General features: G+C 36.4%; 1 long non-coding RNA gene across 1 annotated transcript in view; it reads right to left on the bottom strand.

Annotated features, from left to right (window-relative positions):
• Positions 1 to 2,352: 2,352 nt before the first annotated feature.
• The window catches only part of LOC125925511 (uncharacterized), a 42,846-nt gene continuing 21,971 nt past the window's right edge, over positions 2,353 to 23,227 (bottom strand). The window contains exon 2 of the long non-coding RNA XR_007458852.1: positions 2,353 to 2,618. This is a non-coding gene — a long non-coding RNA (uncharacterized LOC125925511). The remainder of the gene's footprint in view (positions 2,619 to 23,227) is intronic.

Genomic DNA, 23,227 nt, shown 5'->3' with positions numbered 1-23,227 from the left:
TTTCTTCTTTTTGTGTATAATGGAAACATCACTTTCCCAATCCCACATCTACATCACTGCTCATTTCAGAGACCAGCAGAATCTTGATAAGGAGCCCTATCTCCCCAATACAGTTTACTGCAAGTGAAAATTCCCATGGGATCATATGTCTTCCTGATATCCAACCTTACTCTAAATGGATTAGAAAGATGGTATGGTTTGGACATTGTGGGCCAACTTGAGAGCTCATTTCTGTAGAAAATGATTACTAAAGGAGGATTGCCCTTCTGGGACTGGGTCATAGAGTGGTTGGGGTAGAGGAGGGAGAGATAAAATATTTATTGCCTTGCAAGTTATAATAAGGACTTTGGACTTTATGCCAGAGGTATGAAAAATAAAGATTTGTAAGTGACATGACAGGATTTTCTTTTTTAGAAAGTGTACCTCATGTGTCAGTGCAGAAAATTTATTTGAATGGGTCAATATTCAGTGTAGGGAGACTTGTGTAGCCCAACTGAAATACAGTTCACTAGTGGCAAAAGATTAATAGTTCGTAGAGACTGGAAATAAAACCAGGTCACAATGAAAACTGCAAGGAGCCTGCAGGATTACATTGTCCTCAAGGTTACTATTAGGATTTCTATCAGGAGCAGATCCAGGATTTGGTAATCCAAAACACTGACAATTTGGGAATATTCTTTAAGGAAAAGAATACATTATAAAAATAAAATTTGGAATAAGTGCAGATATTTATTTGTATCAGAAAGGAGATAACAGTGAATTTAAATGTGTTTCCAACTCAACTTCCCCTTTCACAATTTCACGAATGCTTAAGATACCCCATTGTCACCCAACATGAGGGGAAGCATGGCAGAGAAGAAGCCAAAGTGGAAATACACAATGGTCCTGACTGAATGCAGTAAAAGTTACTGAATTTTTGAAAAATTTAGCATACATATGATCATATGAACATATTGCTTAGGTCCCTTCTAGAGACATTAAAGGTTAAAGGCTATTGCAGCTTAGGCTTTATTAGTTTCATTATAAATCTACCTCCAGTTATTAAATGTGACAGATCAAATTCTTCCAGGAAAGCTGAAAATTCCAGTGTCCCCACAAAGCTATAAATATGTTTGAATCAATCTAATATGTCAGGAAGAGAGTAATGTTATTCCACAAGACCTCAGATGTAACTTAAGGCTATATTCAATGACTATTCTTCTTGTATGTATAGTAAATAGAGCAATATTTTAAATGCTTACATGTGCCCAGTAGTCAATGCTCTGAAAATGAAAAATACATTGTTTTTTGGAACTATATGTTGTTTGAAATTTTTAGGGTTCAGGTTTACTTAGGATAATCTATTTACTTCTAAGTTACTTTTAATTTTTTAATATTTAATATCCTGAGTATACTTTGAGAAATATTCTCTTTCATTGTCTGCAGATGACTGAAATGAGTGAAGGAGTCACAGTTCACTGGTTGTATTCATGCTCCCCTAAAGGGGTAGCATCCAGGTTTAAGAATAATTATCCTAAAGTATTTATTGTCCTTTGAAAAGTGATTTTTAAATAGATATGCCAGGAATCCTTGTCTTACAAGAGTACTCGAAATAGGCAACTTTTAAAAACAAGTTCAAAGTTTATTTCCACTGAGTGGATAGGGAGTTCTTTATGGTCAAATGAGAAATAAGAGCCTAATTTCTTGGACTTAGAAAATATTACACTATAATACATTTTATAAAGGGATTTTAAACTTAAAAATTGATAGATTTTATATCTACATAACTTTTTATTCATCTGGTTAACCAGAAAGTTTCCTGTATGTATTTCTGAGCAAGATAACATTATTACTTGGTTTTTATAAAATACCTCCATGTAGAGCATGTCGTTTTACTTTTTGTAATTTGTGAGTGTTTGATGCTCATGAAAAATGTCAGATTGACATCCCTAGATACCAGAGTCCTCAATTTGTGATTTATATAAGCCTTGGGGAAGCACAGCCTTCTCAATGATCCTAGCCAACATAGTTACAACAGAGCAGTTTAAGCAATAACTGGATGGCTCAGGGCTTGTCCTCTTTGCTGAATCTGTCAGCCAATGTACCAATTAACTCAAATACAATTTTTATGATGTGTACCAATTTCATTGGAAAAGTGAATACATGGCTGTAGGTTTTACAGTTGCCTCAAGAAACAAAGAGCCTAAACTAATTGCAAAAGCTGTCACTATTGTCATTGAGCCACTGAGTTGAAAAGTTTACTGAGCAATCTCTCACAGTTTGCTTTGTACCTACAGTCATGCTTTTACCTAAATTATATTATTTGCCTTGGAGGCAAACACAAAACAAGGAGAAATTAATTAAATAATCATATAAAGGCAGAATGTATTTTATTTACATGGTCATAAATTTCATTGTATATATTGAAAAATCTCATTCTTCTCAATTATAATGCTTACCAAATCTATTGCTAAAACTTCTTATCAAGGAACATTTGGCCTTCATAAAAATGTTGTTTTTAAAATGTGTAAACATATTCTATATAAGATCTGTTTCTGTGACTTGCTGATGATTCCTAAAAAGACGAAATGTGTGGATGACTTCTCTCTTGATTATGAAAATCAGACAATCTTGTGGATCTGTGAAATTAAAATAAAAATGAGACACTTCTAAGGAAACAGAAGAGTTTGATCTGAGGTTAATATTGGGTAGAAGGGAGGAGGGTCTGTGGACAGTTAAGAGTTAAGGAGAGTCTGGTTCCTTGTGGAGAGTTTAGGCTGAGGGAAAATGTACTTGTTCCTTTTTTTACTTCCATAATGCCATGGGTGGGTTATTGCTTTAAAAATGGCCACTGGAGTCAGAATAGCAACAGTGTCAACCCAGATCTGACTGGAATCAGAGACTATACTGTCTAGAATAAGAATTAATAAAATATGCCTAGAGAGACAAGACAGAAACTTTTCCCACCCCATCACCTCACAGGTTGGGCTAGAAGATCATAATTTGGGAATTAGAAACTTCTGGAAAAGAACAATACCCAAGCATGAAGCGTGGAGAATGTCCTGAAGGATAAGGTCACCTGCAAGATTAGGCTGAATGTTCAACTATACAGGTCTCCTTGCCCTGGAGCATATTTTTAAACCCCCTCCCTTAAATTCCAAGGACAGATGCTAAAACCAGACTTTTAGCCTTTCTTCCCTCCCTAACTATCTAAGGTAGCTGAAAGAGAGCTTATGGGGGTGGAGGGAATAATAAGAAATCTAAGGAACCAAAATGCATACAAAAATAAGACTACAAATTGAATGATTTATACTACACAAAACAGAATTAATGTAACTGTGAAATAAAAATAATAAATAGGTCTAAAATACCCCAGGGGCGCCTGGGTGGCTCATTTGGTTGAGTGTCTGACTTCGGCTTAGGTCATGATCTCGCAGTCTGTGAGTTCCAGCCCCATGTTGGGTTCTGTGCTGACAGCTCGGAGCCTGGAGCCTTCTTCGGATTCTGTGTCTCCCTCTCTCTCTCTGCCCCTCCCCTGCTCATGTTCTGTCTGTCTCTCTGTCAAAAATAAATAAACATTAAAAAAAATAATAATAAAAAAATAAAATACCCCAAAGCATTAAGTAAAAATAACAATAATATTAAGCAAAAACAACTAGAAACATCTATGGAATAGACAGTATTTAAATTTTAAAAAAATGGTAGCTTGGAAGAAAGGCAGAATGTATACAGCAGAAAATCATCTTAAGAAACTCTTTTAAAGAAGATAAAATGATGGGGCGCCTGGGTGGCTCAGTCAGTTAAGTGTCTGACTTCAGCTCAGGTCATGATCTTGTGGTTTGTGAGTTCCAGCCCCACGTTAGGGCTCTGTACTGACAGCTCAGAGCCTGCTTCGGATTCTGTGTCTCCCTCTCTCTTTGCTTTTCCCCCACTCATGTTCTGTCTCTCTCTCTCTCTCTCAAAAATAAACAAACATTAAAAAAAATTTAAAGAAGATAAAAATGAATAAAAGTTTGGCAGTTCATGGCACTGTAAATAAAAATTAAGATATGTGGAGTCTAGTAATAGGCATATCAACATCCTTATATCTGAAGTTCGGGGCACAAAAAATGTAGACAGGGGAGAAAAATACTGAAAAGATAATGACTAAGAACATAGACTAACAACAACCTAATCTCAAGACCAACTTAAATTAAAAATTTTTGATAATGAGGGGCGCCTGGGTGGCTCAGTCGGTTAAGCGGCCGACTTCAGCTTGGGTCATGATCTCGCGGTCCGTGAGTTCAAGCCCTGCGTCGGGCACTGTGCTGACAGCTCAGAGCCTGGAGCCTGTTTCAGATTCTGTGTCTCCCTCTCTCTGACCCTCCCCCGTTCATGCTCTGTCTCTCCCTGTCTCAAAAATAAATAAACGTTAAAAAAAAATTAAAAAAAAATTTTTTTTGATAATGAAATATAAAAAGAAAATTCTAAAGCTTCCTAAGAAAGATAGTATATTCTACAAAGAAACTAATGAAATTGACACTGAACTCCAACACTGGATGGGAAGTTTTTAAAGTGCTACTGGCAAAGTCCAAAGCTAGAATTTAAACTTAGCCAAATTACCATTTCAGTGGAAGGGTAAGGGGTGCCTGGGTGGCTCAGGTCATGATTCTCAGATCATGGGGCCTAGCCCTGCATTGGACTCCACACTCAGCCTGGAGCCTGCTTGAGATTCTCTCTCTCTCTCTCTCTCTCTCTGCCCCACCCCTACTTGGCTGCTCTCTCTCCCTCTCAATAAATAAATAAATAAATAAATAAATAAATAAATAAGATGTTTTCTAGCGCTTCTCTATCTATAGATCTTCTTGCTTAGTAATTATATGTGAATATTGACTACCATATTGGTAAGAGCAGTCCTAGATACTTCCATTCCACACAAAGACCATCTTCAGATTTATTCTTCCAGGAACTACTCTGGCAAGAAAATAAATCAGGGAGGATTCTATGAGATATACTACAAGTGTAAGTAAATTAATAGTTTAGGGTAGCTTATTGTTATTTAGAAAAGTAAAACAAAACCAACAAACGAAACATACATCTATTACAATCAGAACTAAATTACAAATAATGTCAACATATTTGGATAAAGAAAGAAGTGAATAAGATATAAGGAGATGAGCACCCTATATTCAAGGAAAAAAGATTTGTGAGCTTAACAAATTGAAACAGAAAAGGATGAAATATGTATGTACATAAATGTAAAATGTGTAACTTTTAAAATAGCATAATATGTTGATCCATCTAATGGAAGCCAAGAAAAAGCCAGGAAGCCAGGAAGAAAAGAAAAGAAAGAACTGTGATAAATAGAAAATAGAAATTTCAAAAATAAGTTCTAATTTAACAATATTTTCTCATGAATTAAAAACACAGATTCTTAGATCCATGATAAAAGGCAAATCAGCAATGTTTTGCCCTAGAAGAGATATATTAAAAACTATATATGTATAGTTTTTAATGTTTATTTTTGAGAGAGAGAAAGAGAGCACAAGCAGGAGAGGGGCAAAAAGAGAGGGAGACAGAATCTGAAACAGGCTCCAGGTTCCAAGCTGTCAGTGCAGGGCCTGATACGGGGTCCGAACCCAGAAACCATGAGATCATGACATGAGCAGAAGATAGACGCTTAACCGACTGAGCCACCCAGGCATCCCAAAAAACTATATTATATTTAAAAATGAATAAAAATATGAGAAAATAAAGCTTCAAATAGAAGGGAATTCATGTGTAAAACAAAGAAAAAGAGAGATGACATCAAGTAGATAAAAGAAACAAAACAGATCTAATAAACAAAGGAATGTCAAAATATATAAAACAGCTGAAAGAATTATAGGAAAAATATCTCAAAATACCTTACGATATTCTTATATTTATTTGAAAAATGTATCAAACTAGCAGGAAAAATAACTGAAGTTATAAAAATTTGAACATAAGTATTAACTTTGAAATATATGCATATGTATATATGTGTATATACATACATATACTTTACATTTCAAAAAATACATATTCACACTTAGCATGTGAAAAACAAAACTGTGCACATAATATACAAAAGCAAATCTCAATAAATTTGATAGAATCAACAACTTAGAAATGATGTTTGTTGATGACAATGAAATAAAACTTTAAATTACTAAATATGAGTAAACCATAAAATCATATAAAAATTATGTAAAGATAAAGTATAAACATATTTGTATGTGTATGTGCATATACTCTTACTAAATATGTTTTATTTTTTATAAATAAAGTTAAAAAGATCAGTTAAAAATACTTAGAAAAAAAAGAAAATGAAAACACTACATTTCAAAAGTGTAAGGAGTAGCTGATAAAGTAGAACTAAAAAGGAAATAAATAATTTTATGTATATTTAAACAGAAACAAGATGAATTCTAAAAAAAATACCTGATTTTAAAAGTTAGCAAAAGATCAAGAGAGCAAACCCAAGGGAAACGGAAAAAATAATAACCGTAAAACTAGAGGTCAGTAACATAAACAATAACAACCAGAAGAAAAATCAATAAAGAAGATAAACAAAATTAAAAAACAGCAACAACTGTGTTTTAAGGAAGAACAATAATTTTGCCAAATCTCTGCAAAGAGGGATAAAATAAATGAGAACATGCAAATACAATTCTGAATGTAAAAAAGAAATAATGGCAAACACAACAGAAGATTAAGAGCTTAATAAAAGAACATAGTGAACAAATATACACCAATGAATTTGGAAACTCATGGAACTTAAGAGAAAACAAATAGCCTTTTATCGTCTTATACTTTCTATCTTTTCATTTACTTCCAGGGACTTTTCGTTTACCTCATAGTCATAGTGCATAATTTTAAGATTGGCTTTAAAGTCTTTATCTGATCATTTCAACATCTGGGACATCTTGCTGCTGACATCTTTTTATTGTCTTTTTTTTTTTTAGAATAAAACATTTTTCTGATTTGTTTGATGTTGAGTAATTTTTATTTTCATCTTGTGAAAATATAATATGTATACTCTGGGTTATGTTGTAAAGCTGCTGCAAAATATTTCAGTCTTTGTTTGAGGAGACAGTCAATCCTGTTAGTCTTACACAGTAGTTCTGTGTTGCTTTTTATTGGAGTTGATTGTAATCTGAGTTCAGTTCTTCAAGACTTTGCTGAGCTTGTTTGAGTCTGACCCATGCATGTATAGATCAGAGGTTAGTCTGGAACTTGTAAGGGTTCATGCACAAAATTAAGGATTCTCCTCTGGTTCACTACCTCTGTATCCTCTCTTCATTTTCCAACCTGTATAGGCTCCCTTTCCTGTTTCCTTTGGCCCAGAGTATATTATGATTTCTGTCAGCATTTTACCACTGGCATGGTATAGCTTCTGGACTGGGATATACTTATGGAGCATGACCTTAAGAAAAATAAAACATTTTTTTTTTTTACTCTCCTCCATAATCCACCTGCTTTTGTTCACGTTTTCAAGCTCTCAGGTATTTGTTTCTGTGTTTTGCAGAGTTGGTAGTTGTAATCAGTGGGAGAGACAGACTGAAGCCATCACCATAGGAGACTCTCCTTTGGGTTTTATATTCATATTTCTGAATACTAAGTAACTAAAGAGTATACTGCTTTAATTCCCACCCCTTTTAAGATCTTGGAGATATTCACTGCATTTTGATTTTAAGCAGTGTGCCTTTATGGAGAAATTACCATCTGCTAATAAGCACAGGAAGATAGGGTTGAAAGATGCAGCACCCAATCTCAAGAACTTTGAAAATCAAGAATAAAGACAGTTTAGTCTTTAAAAAAAAATAAGTATGATAAGGATAACAATAGAGACATGTACAGGATTCTATGAGAATTCAGAAAAAGAGCTGTTAACATAGCCTGTTAACTCTTCCTAGAAGAGGATATTTCTGAACTGAACCTTGAAGATGTGTAGTAATCACCTAAGTGAAGAAGTGAGGGATAGGGGAAGAAGTCCTAGGCATGAACAAACAAATCAAAAAATAACATATTGACTGGTATAGGGAGGCTGGTGAAAACTTTAGTGAAATCACATAAATCAGTATTTACCACATCATATAAATCAGAAATACCACAGCAGGTATGCCAAGGTATTGATGGAGAGATTAGTAAGATTGTATAAATGCTAGGGGAGAGACTTGCTCTTTATGACATTGTAGAAACAAGTGGAAAGGCATGCTATGGGGAAAACTAAATGGCCTGGTAGGCTATGGTGGTGAACCCGATGGGGCTAGAGGGAAATATTCCCTGAATTAAGGCAAAGAAGGTAGAAATGGAAAGAAGTGAATGGAGTAGATTCAGGGAGATTATGGAACTGATGTGAGAGGGCTTGGTAGTGGACTGGATGCTCCAAGTATGGGAGAAGTCCCAGGATATTTCCAATTCTTGCTTGTTTTATAAGGAAAGTGGTTCCATCAAGGATCAATTTAAGAATTATGGGTTGAATCTTGAAAAAAGAGACTGTTTGGTTTAGATTATGTTGCAATTTGAGATGCCCATAATTTTCTCAAGTGAAGACACCAAATCGGCACTTAGATGAATGCAACTGGAATACTATCTATCTATCTATCTATCTATCTATCTATCTATCTATCTATATATGTTAGAGCTGCATGTAAATCTTTGTCATAGCATTATAGATGTTAAAGATAGAAGGGACGTTGGACATTTAGTTGATTTGTGTTATTTTTCAGAGAAAATTCTCCAAATAGAGAGTTAAAGTGATTTGTTCAGTTGGTAATTTCAGGCAAACTAGGAATCAAATACGGGTATGTTGTATTTATATCACACATATTAATACCATGCTGCCCTGCACTACTGTTCTATCTTTGTGGGGTAATACTGTTCTAGAAATTAAAAATCACACGCTCAGATGCAGGTACATGAGTGACAGCTTGATTTTATTTCATAGAATTTCAAAAGAGTAGATTTCATTCCTGCTCACAATTTATGTCTAAATTTCCAATGACAAAAGCAATGGACAGAACAAAATGGGAAAACTAGTGGAAATGAAGAAATAGAGTTTGAGTTTGACTGAACCTGAATAATTTGAAAAATAAGTACTTGAACTAGCTAACAATGGAGGGTGTATATATATATATATATATATATATATATATATATGGTGTCTAGAAGACAATCTGGCACAATAATAAGCTCCCACTCAAGCAATTGTAGCGTTATTAGTTTGAAAACACAGCCACTGAGGTTATTCCTACAGTGTTCATTATATTGTGAAAGACTATTCTGAAACTAATGGTCTAGAAGAGCTAAAGCACTGAGCAATCCAAGGGAGACAAGAACTACTGAGGTGTGTAGTTATCACCTGAGGATAACTTTCTTGTTCAACAAGTTTCTTCTTGCAAATGAAACAAAATATAACCACTCATGAATTCACTCTTTGCTCCAAAAGCATGTGTATAATACTTGATATAGTTGGAATTTTCCTACAACTATTAGAAAACCAGCTTCTGGATCCAAACCAGATATATTTTTGCTGTCATAGCCAAGGTAATGTAGAAAACTTCAAGATTAGGGGATTCATTCTCACTTGTCGATGGAATTGACTCTGTCTTTGTCCTCCAACCTTTGACTAATATAAATGCCATGACTATTCAAGAGGATCTTGAATAGTTTATTCAAGCAGTTTATTATAGCAACTGTGAGATGGAGGGAAGTGGTTAAGTCAAACCTCCTTTTATGATTTCAATAGATCTACATTAAACCTATAGTGATCAAAACCAAAGATCTGTGAAAAGCAGTAGTGAAGCATAAAAGTGTAGCTAAACCATCGGAGTCACTCTGTTCCATACTTGGAGGCCTGTCCGTGAAGCTCTGCTCCACTGCCAGGCTTGGCTAACTGACAGACTAGCCTGGAATGTTTCTATAATTGTGATATATTAAGGAAAGTCTGTGCTCATTTAAAAACAATAAGAACAATAATGAAAACAAAAACAAAAACAAAACAATGACAGGCCCCAATCTGGTAATTACCAGGTTCCAATAACGCGAGTGTGAATTTGTTTTCTTAAGTTCTATGAACAAGTAGGAGTTTGGATTAGATGGCTTTGAAGGATTCACTTCCACTGTAAGAATCTGTGATGCTGTGGTTTGTTTAGTGATACATAAAGATTCCTCTCTGGCCCTTCAGAAAACCCTTATCCCCAAGATACTGTTAAAATCTCTTGATCTAGTTAAGCAGAAATATTTTATCTTTCCAGACCTTATAAACATGTACTTAACAAAGTATATAGTTTCTTTACACTGACTGAGAATATGAAAAAAAAAATGAAACTCTGGCTGACAAACTCACTTTGAGGAGATCTTTGAGGATTCTTATTTCTTTATGATCATGACTCTTAAACTCCTTTTTATTCCTTTAGCAGCTAAGACCATGTTTGGCACGTGTGATCCGTATCGAAACATATTATCACATATTAATCACAGTACTGAATTACAAGCAACACCAACCCTAGCTGATTTTAACAAGAATGAAAAGTATTGATTACATTTTAAGTCAGAGAATGTCTGGGAGAGCTGGAAAGTCAGGGCACCAAGAAAGGGAAGCAATGCAGCCAGAACCTCAGCCAACATCATGTCAAACAGTGTCAGTCCTGGGTTGGCACTGCTTCCTGCTGCCATCACTGTGCACACTGGCACTTGAAGCTGGTGTCACTGTCACTGTTGGCACTAACCCCAGGATTCCTGTCATTGCTAGTCTTGCAACACATGGAAATGGACGTTGCTGCCTCTCCAGTTACTGCCAAAAGAAATTCTCTGTATTCATTTGAGTCCATTTCTTCGGGTTCAAAATCTCAAGAGACACATCTCATCAGCCACCCTTAGGTCTTGTGCATATGCCTCAGCTCCCAGGCAAATGTATGGCGTTCCTCTTAAACACACAAATGAAAGACTTTCTCGAAGTAGACAGCCAAAAGAATTACAAATGTCTATAATAAAGGGGCCGAAGAAATAGCTGCTGAAATGAACAGATGAATAAAAAAGTGAACATAGTCACCTTGCATAAAAAATGCACTTCAAATAGACAACGATTTATACTGCAATGGAGAGATCAAAGAAGCCTGTCATAAATAGTAAATTTTATTTTTTTAATAAGATATCCACAATGAGCATCTTACTGTGCAATGTAAAAAATAACAAGAATGGTTAGTAGAATACTAAGGAGAAGAAAAGAGAAGAGAGACAAGGGTCGTAGTATTAAGAAAAGTACATTGTATCCATGCCCTGCTCTGGTCTATATGCTTCAGAAATTTTAGACCAAGTTGAGAAACAAAACCGCAATCAGTAGCTGGGTTACTGATAAAGCCAGGTTAGGAGATGCCACTTGGAGCTGGAGTCAAAATGGATCTAATAATTCCCTGCAATATCTATGTTCTGGTGAAAGAGAAAGAAGAGAGAGAACTGAACACCCCACATCAAGGTCATTTGTGTGATTAGTCAACTAACTCACTTTACTTCTAAAGAGAAGAGTAAGAAGTAGGGCAAGAAATTCGGGTTATTTAAGGAAACATAGCATAGAATCAAGAGAAATTCTTAAAGGGTTTACCATATATTATTCTTAAACTTCATTTCGTAAAACTTCAGACTTCACTATTAACCCTAAGGATTAACCAGGGTATAACCATTTCACCTGTTAGTTGAATTATTTTCCCCCAAAATTCATATGATGAAATCCTAACCCCCAATACCTCAGAACATGACACTATTTGCAAATAGGGTCATTGCAGATATGGTTAGTTAAGGTGACATAAACTGAAGTACATTGGGCCCCTAATCTAATATGACAAGTGTCCTTATAAAAAGGGGAAATTGGAACACAGAAGCACACACAAGGAGAACGCCATGTGGAGAAGAAGGCAGAAATGTGAAATGATTCTTCTGCACAACAAGAAATGCAAAGATTGCTAGCAAACAACCAGAAGCTAGGGGGAAGACGTGGGACAGATTTTTCCTCACTACCCTCAAAAGGAACCAGTCCTGACAAAACCTCGATCTCAGGCTTGTGGCTTCCAGAACTGAGAGATAAAAAATTTCTGTTATTAAGCCACTCAGTTTGCAGACCTAGCAAATTCCTACACAGTTCTAGGGAGATCGACAGAAGTCAGGACAGTCACGTTTCCTGTTTGCCAAAAACACTGCCCATTTATAACCACAGATCCTTTGAGGCTTCTATTTAGTCTAAATTGTCCTTCCTTCTACTTCCTTATTTCTCCCACTCTTCAGAGCCAACTTCCTTCAAAGAAGTATACACTTGCTGTTTCTACTCTCATTATATTCCCACTCCTCAAACGAGAGCAATCTAACTTGTTACTCTTACTCACCAGTTCACCGAAATTGCCTCCTTGAAAGTCATGAATGACTCCTAGTTTAAGATTTGTTACATGATGTTCAGAACTGTTTAAATCATTCCCTTCTCCAGCCTTATTGATTTTTTTAAATCTCTACTGACTATTATGACATACTCTTCAGCTATTTTGTTTAGCTCTTAGCGATTAAAGACCATTCTCATTTTTCTTTTCTTCTCCTTCTGTGAACTCACCTGTAAATGATCTTATGGACACTACCTCTATATTGATTACATTAGAATCGATATCTTTAACTGTGACATCTCTCATGAGCTCAACTATGTCTTTTCAAAGTTTTGGTGGACATCTCCACCTGATTATCCATATATTATATTGTGTATATACATATATATGTATGTGTGTGTGTATGTATATATATATATATATGTATACACACGCACATATATATATGCATTTGTATATGTGTGTGTATACATATATATACGTATATATATATATATATATATATGTATACACACGCACACACACACACACACATATATCTTTTAAGACTGAACTTACCATGTTTGTTGCTCCCATCACCTGCTCCTCCACAAGCTCCTCCATAGGCAATTTTTTTCAAAACCCACTCAAAAACCTAGGTGTCATTCTAGATTCTTCCTTCTCTATCCCATCCCAATTCAGTAAGGCATCAGGACTGATAGAGGATTTTTCCTTACAAATAAAATTTCAAATAGCACAAAACACTTGAAACTCTCTTGTTATCAAATGCATGATGCATTCTTTAGCATATATAGCAATATTTGACAGTCTCCTAAGTACCCCAAGCTGTAATGAACATATTCTTCAATAGACTCAATTTGAGCAAGCTTTTTTGTTTACCTCAAGGTCAAGTATGTGTGCTTTCTGTGTGTTCCTTTAATGTATGTTCCATTGCTGATGGTACTAAATTTTAAACTCCTTGTTCAGTTGTCTATATATTCCCTGCATGGTGAGTTCCTCAGGAGCTAAGAGTCTTAATTCTATGGCCTAAAAACCAAGATAGTAATTGTAAGGTTGATTGACTACATTTGTTGAATAATTGGAAGATACCAGACTGTTTGGAAGCACTTGTTACTTTCAGTGATATCATAACTGGAGAGAGAGAGAAAGAGAAATTTTACTGTGACTGAACTTTAATGATTTCCTCTGAATGTCAGAATTCCCCAAATAGTAAAATATCACTGACATAAAGTAAAAGTATACTATTTATCCTCGGGGTTTCTTTGAGATATTAAGTAGCAATGACCTGAATTGTAGCATATCCCCATCCTGTAAAGAACCATATTTCAGGTTTCTCTTTCTCCACTTGTGTACATGACCAGAAACAAGGCAAGTTAAGTCCCCAAAAGGAAATCTATCTGTTGTGTATACAGTTGACCCTTGAACAATGTGGGGGTTAGGGGTACCAACCTCTCATGCAGTCAAAAATTGGCACATAACTTTTGACTCCTCCAAAAACTTTACTAATAGCCTACCATTGACTGAAAGTTTTACCAATAACATAAACAGTTGATTAATACATATTTTGAATGTTATATATATTATATACTATATTCTTACAATAAAGTAAACAAGAGAAAATAACATTATATATATTATTTATTTGTTTATCATATATATATATATATATATATTTTTTTTTTTTTGTAAAGGGAGAGACAGTGTGTGAGTAGGGCAGGAGAGGGAAAGAGACAGAGAGAGAGGAAGAGAGAGAGAGAATAATAGCAGTCTCCACACTCAATACAGAGCCCAATGCAGGGCTCCATCCACAACCCTGGGATCATGACCTGAGCTGAAATCAAGAGTCAGATGCTCAACTAACTGAACCACCCAGGCACTCCAAAAAGAAAATATTAAGAAAATCATAGATTGGGGCGCCTGGGTGGCTCAGTCGGTTGAGCGACCTACTTCGGCTCAGGTCATGATCTCACAGTTTGTGAGTTTGAGTCCCACGTCGGGCTCTGTGCTGACAGCTCGGAGCCTGGAGCCTGCTTGGGACTCTGTGTCTTCCTCTCTCTCTGCCCCTCCCCCACTCGTGCTCTGTCTCTCTCTGTCTCAGAAATAAATAAACATTAAAAAAAGAAAGAAAGAAAATCATAGGGAAGAGAAAATATGTTTATAGTACCATACTATAAAAAATCCACACATAAATGAGTCCACAATTCAAACTCTTGTTCAAGGGTCAACTGTGGTAGAAAATGATGATGAAGGGGCACCTGGGTTACTCAGAACTGAGCATCTGACTTCAGTTCAGGTCACGATGAGCCCCACGTCGGGCTCTGTGCTAATGGCTCAGAGTCTGGAGCCTGCTTCGGATTCTGTGTCTCCCTGTCTCTCTGGCCCTCCCCCACTCACACTCTGTCTGTCCCTCTCTCAAAATAAATAAACATTAAAAAAAGAAAGAAAATGATGATGGATTGGCAAGAGACAAACAGAAATCTACCACATTCCTTTCTTCCGATTCATTTTACAAATTTAGCTTTTACAAATGATTCTATTTCAACAAATATTTCTACAACTATAATTAAAAATTACCAGACTAGACAAATGTAAATGATGAATGCAATACATAGATGACAAAATTTAGAATGCTGGTGAAGTCCGCATGACTTTGGAGAGAAAGCTGATATGACCAGAATAAAGAATTAATCTTCAAGGGGTGCCCGGGTGGCTCAGCAGGTTAAGCATCTGACTCTTGATTTTGACTGTTGATTTTGGCTCATCATCTCTCAATTCATGAGTTCAAACCCCACATTGGGCTCTGCACTGAAAGCATGAAGCCTTCTTGGGATTTTCTGTCTCCCTCTCTGCCTCTCCCCTGCTCTCTCTGTATCTCTCTCTCAAAATAAATAAATAGACTTAAAAAAAATTAATCTTCAAAATCCAATATAAAGAAATAATATTTATCCCTTTGACAGTAAATATTTTAGAAAGTAGTGAAATGAAACTTCTAAAACTAAAGTAACAAGAAAAGTCACGAAGTGCAAAACATTAGATTAAAAACGGTTCCAGTTCTGGATCTGGTTCCTTCTGGTCGATATTTAGAAAACAGAGTTGTGAAATTCCCACTCTACTTTTTAATGATCTACCTTCCTGGGGCACCTTGATGGCTCAGTTGGTTGGGCATCCAACTCTTGATTTTGGCTCAGGTTGTGATCCCACGGTCCTGGGATCGGTCCTGCCTCAGGCTGTGTGATGAGCATGGAGGCTGCTTAAAATTCTCTCTTTCTCCCTCACCCCTCTCCCATTTGCATATTCTCTCCCTCTAAATAAATAAAAAAAGAATATACCTTCCTAAAAACCTACTTCTAGTTGTCCTGAAGTAGGAGATCCTAGATGATCCTTGTCTTTGTCTCAAAAAGATCAAAAGAAACATTAAAGGCCAGAGATATTTTTGTGAGTAAGCACTAGAGTAGCAAACCCAGATACTTTCAAGGAAAGTAACAAAAATGAAAAAGTAGTCTCATTTGGTGAAAGTATCTGTACTTTGGCATAAAGTAACAGCCATTGGTGATCTCTGAAAAGGACTGGTCCAGTGATGCCAGGTTTTCTGAAATTATTTTCCAAAAGAAACAATAAAAATATATTCATAATTTTTAACGTTATTTATTTTTGAGAGAAAGAGACACAGCATGAGCGGGGGAGGGGCAGAGAGAGAGGGAGACACAGAATCTGAAGCAGGCTCCAGGCTCTGAGCCATCAGCACAGAGCCCGACGTGGGGCTTAAACCCACAAACCGTGAGATCGTGACCTGAGCAGAAGTTGGTCACTTAACCAACTGAGCCACCAGGCACCCCCCAAAAATATTTTTAATCTAAAATCTTCAATATTTAAGTATTGATTTATTATTTTATTACATTGTGAAGGCAAAAAAATCCCAAGTCTGCAGTCTTGACTTAAGACAGCCAATTTGCCACCTCCGGTTTACAAAAGTCCTTGCTACTCTCCTTGATAACAAGAGAAACATTTTGTGTTGTAATTTTTAAGTAGGGATTTTAATTCACTAAATAGCTTAGCTTTTCACATTGTATTGTTTTGTACTGTCTGGTTGTCCCTCATGCGTGGGCCACTTGTCTCCAACAGCTGCCTCCTTCAGGGTAGAGATAAGCTTATGCTTCTTTGTTTTCTCTCTCAGAAATAATGCACAGTAGGTATACAGTAACTCCTTGTTAGTGGGATAAAATAAAGGTCCTGGGCTCTTTAGCTTGGCTTTTCTAAGCCCTTTGAACACATAACACAAATAACAAAAATGTTTCATAGAATGTCCTGCCAGATCCATGGCTTGGTCTATCATTTTACCCTTAAATCAAAAACAAAAACAGCAAACAGATACCTTGCTAGCCCCATTTTTTGTGTTTCACATTAAAAGGTCTGCACAGTATTAAATGCAGGTTTAAGCTTTTGATCAAATTAAATTCCATTTATCCATTCAACAGATATTTATTGAATTCCTGTTAAGTGTTCTGCAGACTTCTAGGTGCTGCAGATGAAGCAGCTAATAAAGCAAAGTTCCTGCCTTTATGCCCAGTAAATATTTGCAAGAGGTTTTGCAAATAATATGCTGATAATAAGATCTGTTTTTTTTTTCTGGTCTTTATTTTAATATTAGAAAATACTTGATGTTAAAGATATAATTTTTTGATTTATGATCTATTCTTAAGTGAACACAAGAAGTCCAGTTAGAAACTTTGAAGTAATCATTCTCAATAATTAAACAATCAAGAAAAATCCATTCTATTTTGTTTAAATGATTCAAAGGGAATTGAAAGTAATGGTCTATCTGGCAGAGTTGTGTGTAATTATTTTCCATTAATATTTGCAGTAGACCAGAACTCAGGCTTGGAAATATACAGTGCTATGGGGGATATTACGAAAAAGACTAGAAACTAAGTAGGCTTGTATAATGTTGTACTAAGTAGCATTTTATTGTTGTTATATAAGAAAATAACATATTGCTATTGCCATTAGTGCAGCTAGCATGGAGATTCAGACCTTCAGGAATAAACCCTGATGGGGTGATCTCTGACTGATGTTAACATTTTCCTCTTAGCAACACATACTTGCAAACAAAACAGCATATATTTGCTATGACCTTGGGGAAACATCAGTTTCCTAAAGATAAATTGACCAACATATAAAAGGCATGTAATTCCAAACTAATCAAACATAAAACAACTTAAATAACTGGCATTCAGGAAATGAGCACAATAAAAAGGAGTGCAGAATCATGTCCTTATCTTGAATTCCTTTTACAAAAGTTGCAAATGTTAAAAGGATGGCTACTGCTTACACAAGTACTTCAGTATTTTTGCTCAAGCTGTTCAGAGCCTCCAGACCTCCCAGGCACATAGAAAGTTCTGTCATTGCTTCTGATTCTGCCCTTCCTTGTTTGCCTCTGGGTGAGTGTGGGGAAAGAAGTAACCCATGAGGTCTACACTAGAGCCAGCGTTTCCTGGCAAGCCTGATAAATGAACAGCAATTAGTAGAGTTACTTGCAAGTCAAGATCAAGCAGCAATGATGACTTTTTCGTCTCTGCTTCAGTCCCTACCTCTCCCTACTGTATTTCATGCCCTGTCACAATCCTCTTACTCCTTCAAGTGCCTTCCTACTTTCCAGATCATCAAATAGCACCTCTGCAAGCATGGTAGTAGGTGATCAAAATTAGCGAATGGACTTTTATGATTTTTTGTTAATATTTATAAATTTACCCAAAGGCATAGATGGTCTTGAGTCTGTATATGTTAAGATTGTTCTTGAAAAAGAAAGTGCACAGTATGGGAAATAAATTTGTTTAGGATATGACTTTTTGCTCTTTAATCTCCAAAATTACAATGAAGAATAATGCATATGTTGAGAAATTTGGTGATTACTTCTTGTCTCTGGCAATTAACACTAATTTCAAGGAATAATTTACTCCTCACACTCACAGAACAGATTATGAATTTAACATGGTATAATCTGGAGACTGTAAAACAGGAATCAATGGAATTAGGTCCTGTTTAAGCATTCTGTATTTAGAATAGTCAAAAGACTAAAAAAAAGAAGTCCTATTTGGATTTCTTTTTGGATTTTCACTTTGGATTAGGAAAAGCCTAGGAAATCACCTAATAAGCTTGCTTAAATTCTGTGAAAACTAATTGTGAAAGGCTCATTATTGTTGCACTGTTCATAATTGTATTACAATCAGCTTTATTCATCAAAAAGTTCTATGCAAAATATGTCTCTTTGCAAATGCACCATTGGTTAAAGTTCTGCCTTTTAGAGTCACAAGAAGATGCAGGTTATGTCTCCATATATGGCTAGATTCACATATATTCCACATAGGTAATATTTAGTAAAATATGGGGTGCAAAAGGAATGGAAAATTAATACATATGGACCTTAAGTTTGGAAGTACTGCAGGAAAAATTTTAGTCCTGCAATAAATATTCATTAAGCTGTGCACTACACTGGTGGGCACTGGAAAAGGTTGTTAAAATAAATTGTGTGAAAAATATAGCTTCTGAATTCATATATATGGCTAAAATGCATAAAATTCTTTCAAATTTCACTTTGTTTTTATGAACAGTGTCTACCATTTATATTTCTTTGTATTTTACAATTGTATGATTGAGCTCAATAACCTTCTCAACCTAAAACCACATCTCCAGCTACTCCCATGCATGCACTATTTGCTCCAGGTGGCCTGAGCTACTCAGCCTTTTCCTAAACATCATTTTGGTTTTATTCATCTATGTCTGATTCCTTTCTTCCAATAGTTCCTCCTATCTCTTTGAAAGATCTATTGAAATTCTACTCACATAATCTTTATGAAGCCTTTCCTTGACTATAGTCAGAGAAGAAGTCTCATGGCAAAGTACACCATTATTAAGAACAACTATTCTGGGGGTGCCTGCGTGGCTCAGTTGGTTGAGCGTCCGACTTAGGCTCAGGTCAGGATCTCGCGGTCCGTGAGTTCGAGCCCCGCGTCAGGCTCTGGGCTGATGGCTCAGAGCCTGGAGCCTGCTTCTGATTCTGTGTCTCCCTCTCTCTCTGCCCCTCCCCTATTCATGCTCTGTCTCTCTCTGTCTCGAAAATAAATAAATGTTAAAAAAATATATATTAAAAAAAAAAGAAAAAAAAGAACAACTATTCTGCTTTTTAATAAACATGTATATGTGTGTATATTTATATACGCATGTGTGTAATTTTCCATATAGCATCATAGATTCCCCCCCCCCAAATGCTATTTTCAAATAAGTGTTATCTTCTTATGGATAAACACATCAATTGGTTGTGTGTGGGCTATGCCTGGAGAAATGGATGCTTCTCAATCTACATGTCCTCATAAAGAAGCTCTGCGTGCGGTCTACAGACCGATTGCTTAAAAAGGATAGTCGAGAGGGAAAAGGTCAGAATATGTTTCATAACAGATGAGATTGTAGTGGAGAACTGTGGACAGATACACTTTAGAATGATAGTATCCACAAATTTCTAATCTCTCATTAACACCGTAGAAATAGATCGGAAATTTTCAGTCATGGATCAAGATTGGAAGAGTTACAAAAACACTAAAAACTTTGTAACTTTTGCACATATATCTTTAAAAAAAAGTTTTTACCTTTTTTTTTTCTAGTTAAGCAAGGTATACTTCACAGCAGCAAGCCATCTGTGATGTGCAGCTCCCACTGTCCTGTCATCCATTCCTTTTGCTCCTGCTAATGTCCGTCAAAAAATGTTCTATTAATGAAGAATTTTTATTAAACTTGATCAGTGGAAAATTCCACTCTGGTCTTAGCCCTGATGACTCTCTCAGAACCTCACTTTTTGGTTACTTGGGCCACCTTGCAGAATATGCAAGTCTCAGTAAGATGAGCCCACGTAGAACAGTTTAGCTGTAGCCATTGGCCTGGGTTGCATCTGAGAAATCCCAAGCTGGCCATATAGAGAGAGAGGAAGACTATAGCCCTGGAGAAATGGCTCGCCTTGTTAATAAAACCTGTTCTATACCATCTGATTTGATGCCAAAGCTCAGAGCTTCCCAATATCATATGAGCTATACCTATCTAATTGCAACACGTCTTGTTGGAAGGTGGAAAATGTAATCTATTTTGCTTTTAAACACTTAACGAAGATTGAAAAAGAAAAAGATGAAATTGAATAGGTGTAGGGGTTTTGAGGGATTTGAGAGCACACGTTTTCACATGACCACAAGAGGCAGTTATCACACAGCAAGGTTTGTTGGGGGGTGCTTGGACATGGTTGTGTCCAAGAAAGAGAAGTGAAGTCTCTCATGGCATAAAACTATCCAGACGCTTACAGTGAGGAGCGATGATCTCGAAGGGTAGGAGAGCAAGGGAACTCCCATGGGAAAGAAAGATCACAGAGGAGGCTAATGAGTGTAGGTGATGTCATTCAGCAGCATGCTGCGGAGACTCTGGGTCAGAAAGCCCCAGAAGGGTAGCAACAGCAATGTGGGGTCTTTATGGCCTGGGAATGAGGTCTTTATGGCCTGGGAATAACTTCTCTATTGCTAGCAGATGGGGGAGGTGAGGTTTTGCAGGGTATGCAAAGCAGGCATGCTCTAAATGGCTAAAAATCTGCTTGTTTCAGCTATTTTTAAGTAACTGGATATGTAAAAATTTGAGTTTGGCACTGGCAGGCTGAATCTTCCAGAAATAAACAACATAGGTGCTAATACGCAGAGGCCATCTTTGGCTTATTTATATAACAATAGGATCGCACTTCATAGGGAAAAGGATTGCACTTCATCTCTGGAGACCATTTTAACAGGACATGAGACTCTGGAATGTATGTTCTAGCATAAAACAAGAATGAAGGACAGGAGTTTAATGGGATCTGAGAAGCCAGCCTGAGTCTTAGCAGTGGAAAGGCCTTAAACGGTCCCAGTAAAGGTATACAGTACCCACCAAGGGCCAGTACCCTCTACTGAAAGTAAATTCCATTATGCTTTCCAAAGCCTTTCCCTGTTTCTTCCTTCAATCTCACAGGTACAGTTCTTTTCCAAAAAACACAAATAGAGTTCTTATCAGTTCAAAGCTGGAATTTCTTTTGTCTTCTTCAAAGTGGTTTAAACATTTCTGTAGATATTAACCATTATAACCAGTTCATACTTGATTTTATGCAAAATTATATGTGTAAGAATTATATCCTACCTAAAACAAAGAACAATATTTTGTTCTTTAGATATTTAGAGTATTACCTCTATGTATTTAAAGTAGATTATGTGTCGGGCTGTCTTATGCCACACCTTGGCAACAAATCTTGGGGTGAAAGACACAGTTCTTGGCCTCATAGAGCTTGTGTTAAAGAGTCATCCAGGGCTAAGGTATGTAACTAGACTGTCTTTCTAAACAGCTTGAGTGGATAAAATAGTGCCATGCCAATATATTCTGGGAGTGTTATCAGGTAAGCTTAGACATTCTAGTTATTGTAAGAAGTCCAGTAGATCAGTAGCAATAACTCCCTCCATTTTGTGTTTTGTGTGTCTTTTAAGGCTTCAAGTCTCTGGAGAGAAGTCTGGTCAAGATAACTTCCGTATAGGTGAGTTGACTACAAGAAAAAGGAAACTAAATGCTGAATGATGGTCTGCAAGAAGAGAACCTGGCATGGCAAATTTCCTGGCTCCTCCAAAGTCCACATGTACTAAAGCAGATTCCCCTTTTTGTGTTAGGGAATCATAGGAGAAAGTTTTCCACTCATATAACCCTTAAGGAAGGATTCACATATAATTAGGACCCTTGGGTACTAATTAGACCTGAGATCTTTCAACTCTCTGTTGCTTCATGGGCAGGTGGTTGAAGAGATTCAGGTTGTATGTTATCAGGGCCATTGAGTACCAAAGTACTCTTACTTAAATGAGGTATCTCAGAAATGGGGAGAATGCTATGGCATCTTCCTAGGACAGGCGATTGCTACTTACTCCAGTGAAACCTTACCAAAGTGTTAGGTTTGTGGTACAGAAGTGTAGTGGTTTGCTAGGGCTACCATAACAAGGTACTACAGACTGGATGCGCTTACACAATAGAAATTTATTGTGTCACAGTTCTGGAGCCTTGAAATCCAAGATTAAGGTGTCAGTGGGATTGATTTCTTTTTTTCTTGGGCTTGAGGATGGCTTTCTTCTTTCTTCTGTCTTTTCTTAGTCTTTCCTCTGTGCATGTGTGTGTCTGACATTTTCTTATATAAAGAGAGCAGTCATGTTGGATAAAGTCCCACCTACATGACTTCATTTAACCTTCATTACCCCTTTTAAAGCCCTATATCCAAATATAGACACATTCTCAGTTGCTGAGGATTAGGACTTCAGCATATGAATTTAGAGGGAATATCATTCTCATAATAAGGGGCCATGACTGAATCCTGCATTCTACTGATATATCTACTTAATGAGAACATTGTGTAGGATTCTTAAGGAGACAATAATTTGCAAGCACCTAGCTCAATAAAGACAACATCTCTTTGTCTTGAGCACAATCTCTATTTTAGTTCATTATTCATATATGAAATCACTATATGAAAGACAAGAATGCCTCAATAATACTAAGTTGTGGTTAGATAGGGTGTCTGCTCCTTACAAAACTGATAACCCTACCTTAAGTCAAACCGATCATTCTTCTAAAACAATTGGCACCCTTGACCCTGTAGTCAGAGATTCTGTCTTCTGTAATGACAAAGGGTACAATTCTCCTAAAAGGTGACCTTCCATAATTATAAGGTGATTTTCTGTAGCTGCTTATTCTGTGGTATAATTGACAACTATGCTCATTAAAGAAAAGAAAATCACATATTTAGTCTTTGTTGGGGCCAACCACTTGTATGTGAACAATTAGTATGCAGT

The sequence above is a fragment of the Panthera uncia genome, chromosome F1 (genome assembly GCF_023721935.1).
Source record: "Panthera uncia isolate 11264 chromosome F1, Puncia_PCG_1.0, whole genome shotgun sequence".
NCBI lineage: Eukaryota > Metazoa > Chordata > Mammalia > Carnivora > Felidae > Panthera > Panthera uncia.
This window is presented reverse-complemented; position numbering and strand designations above follow the sequence as displayed.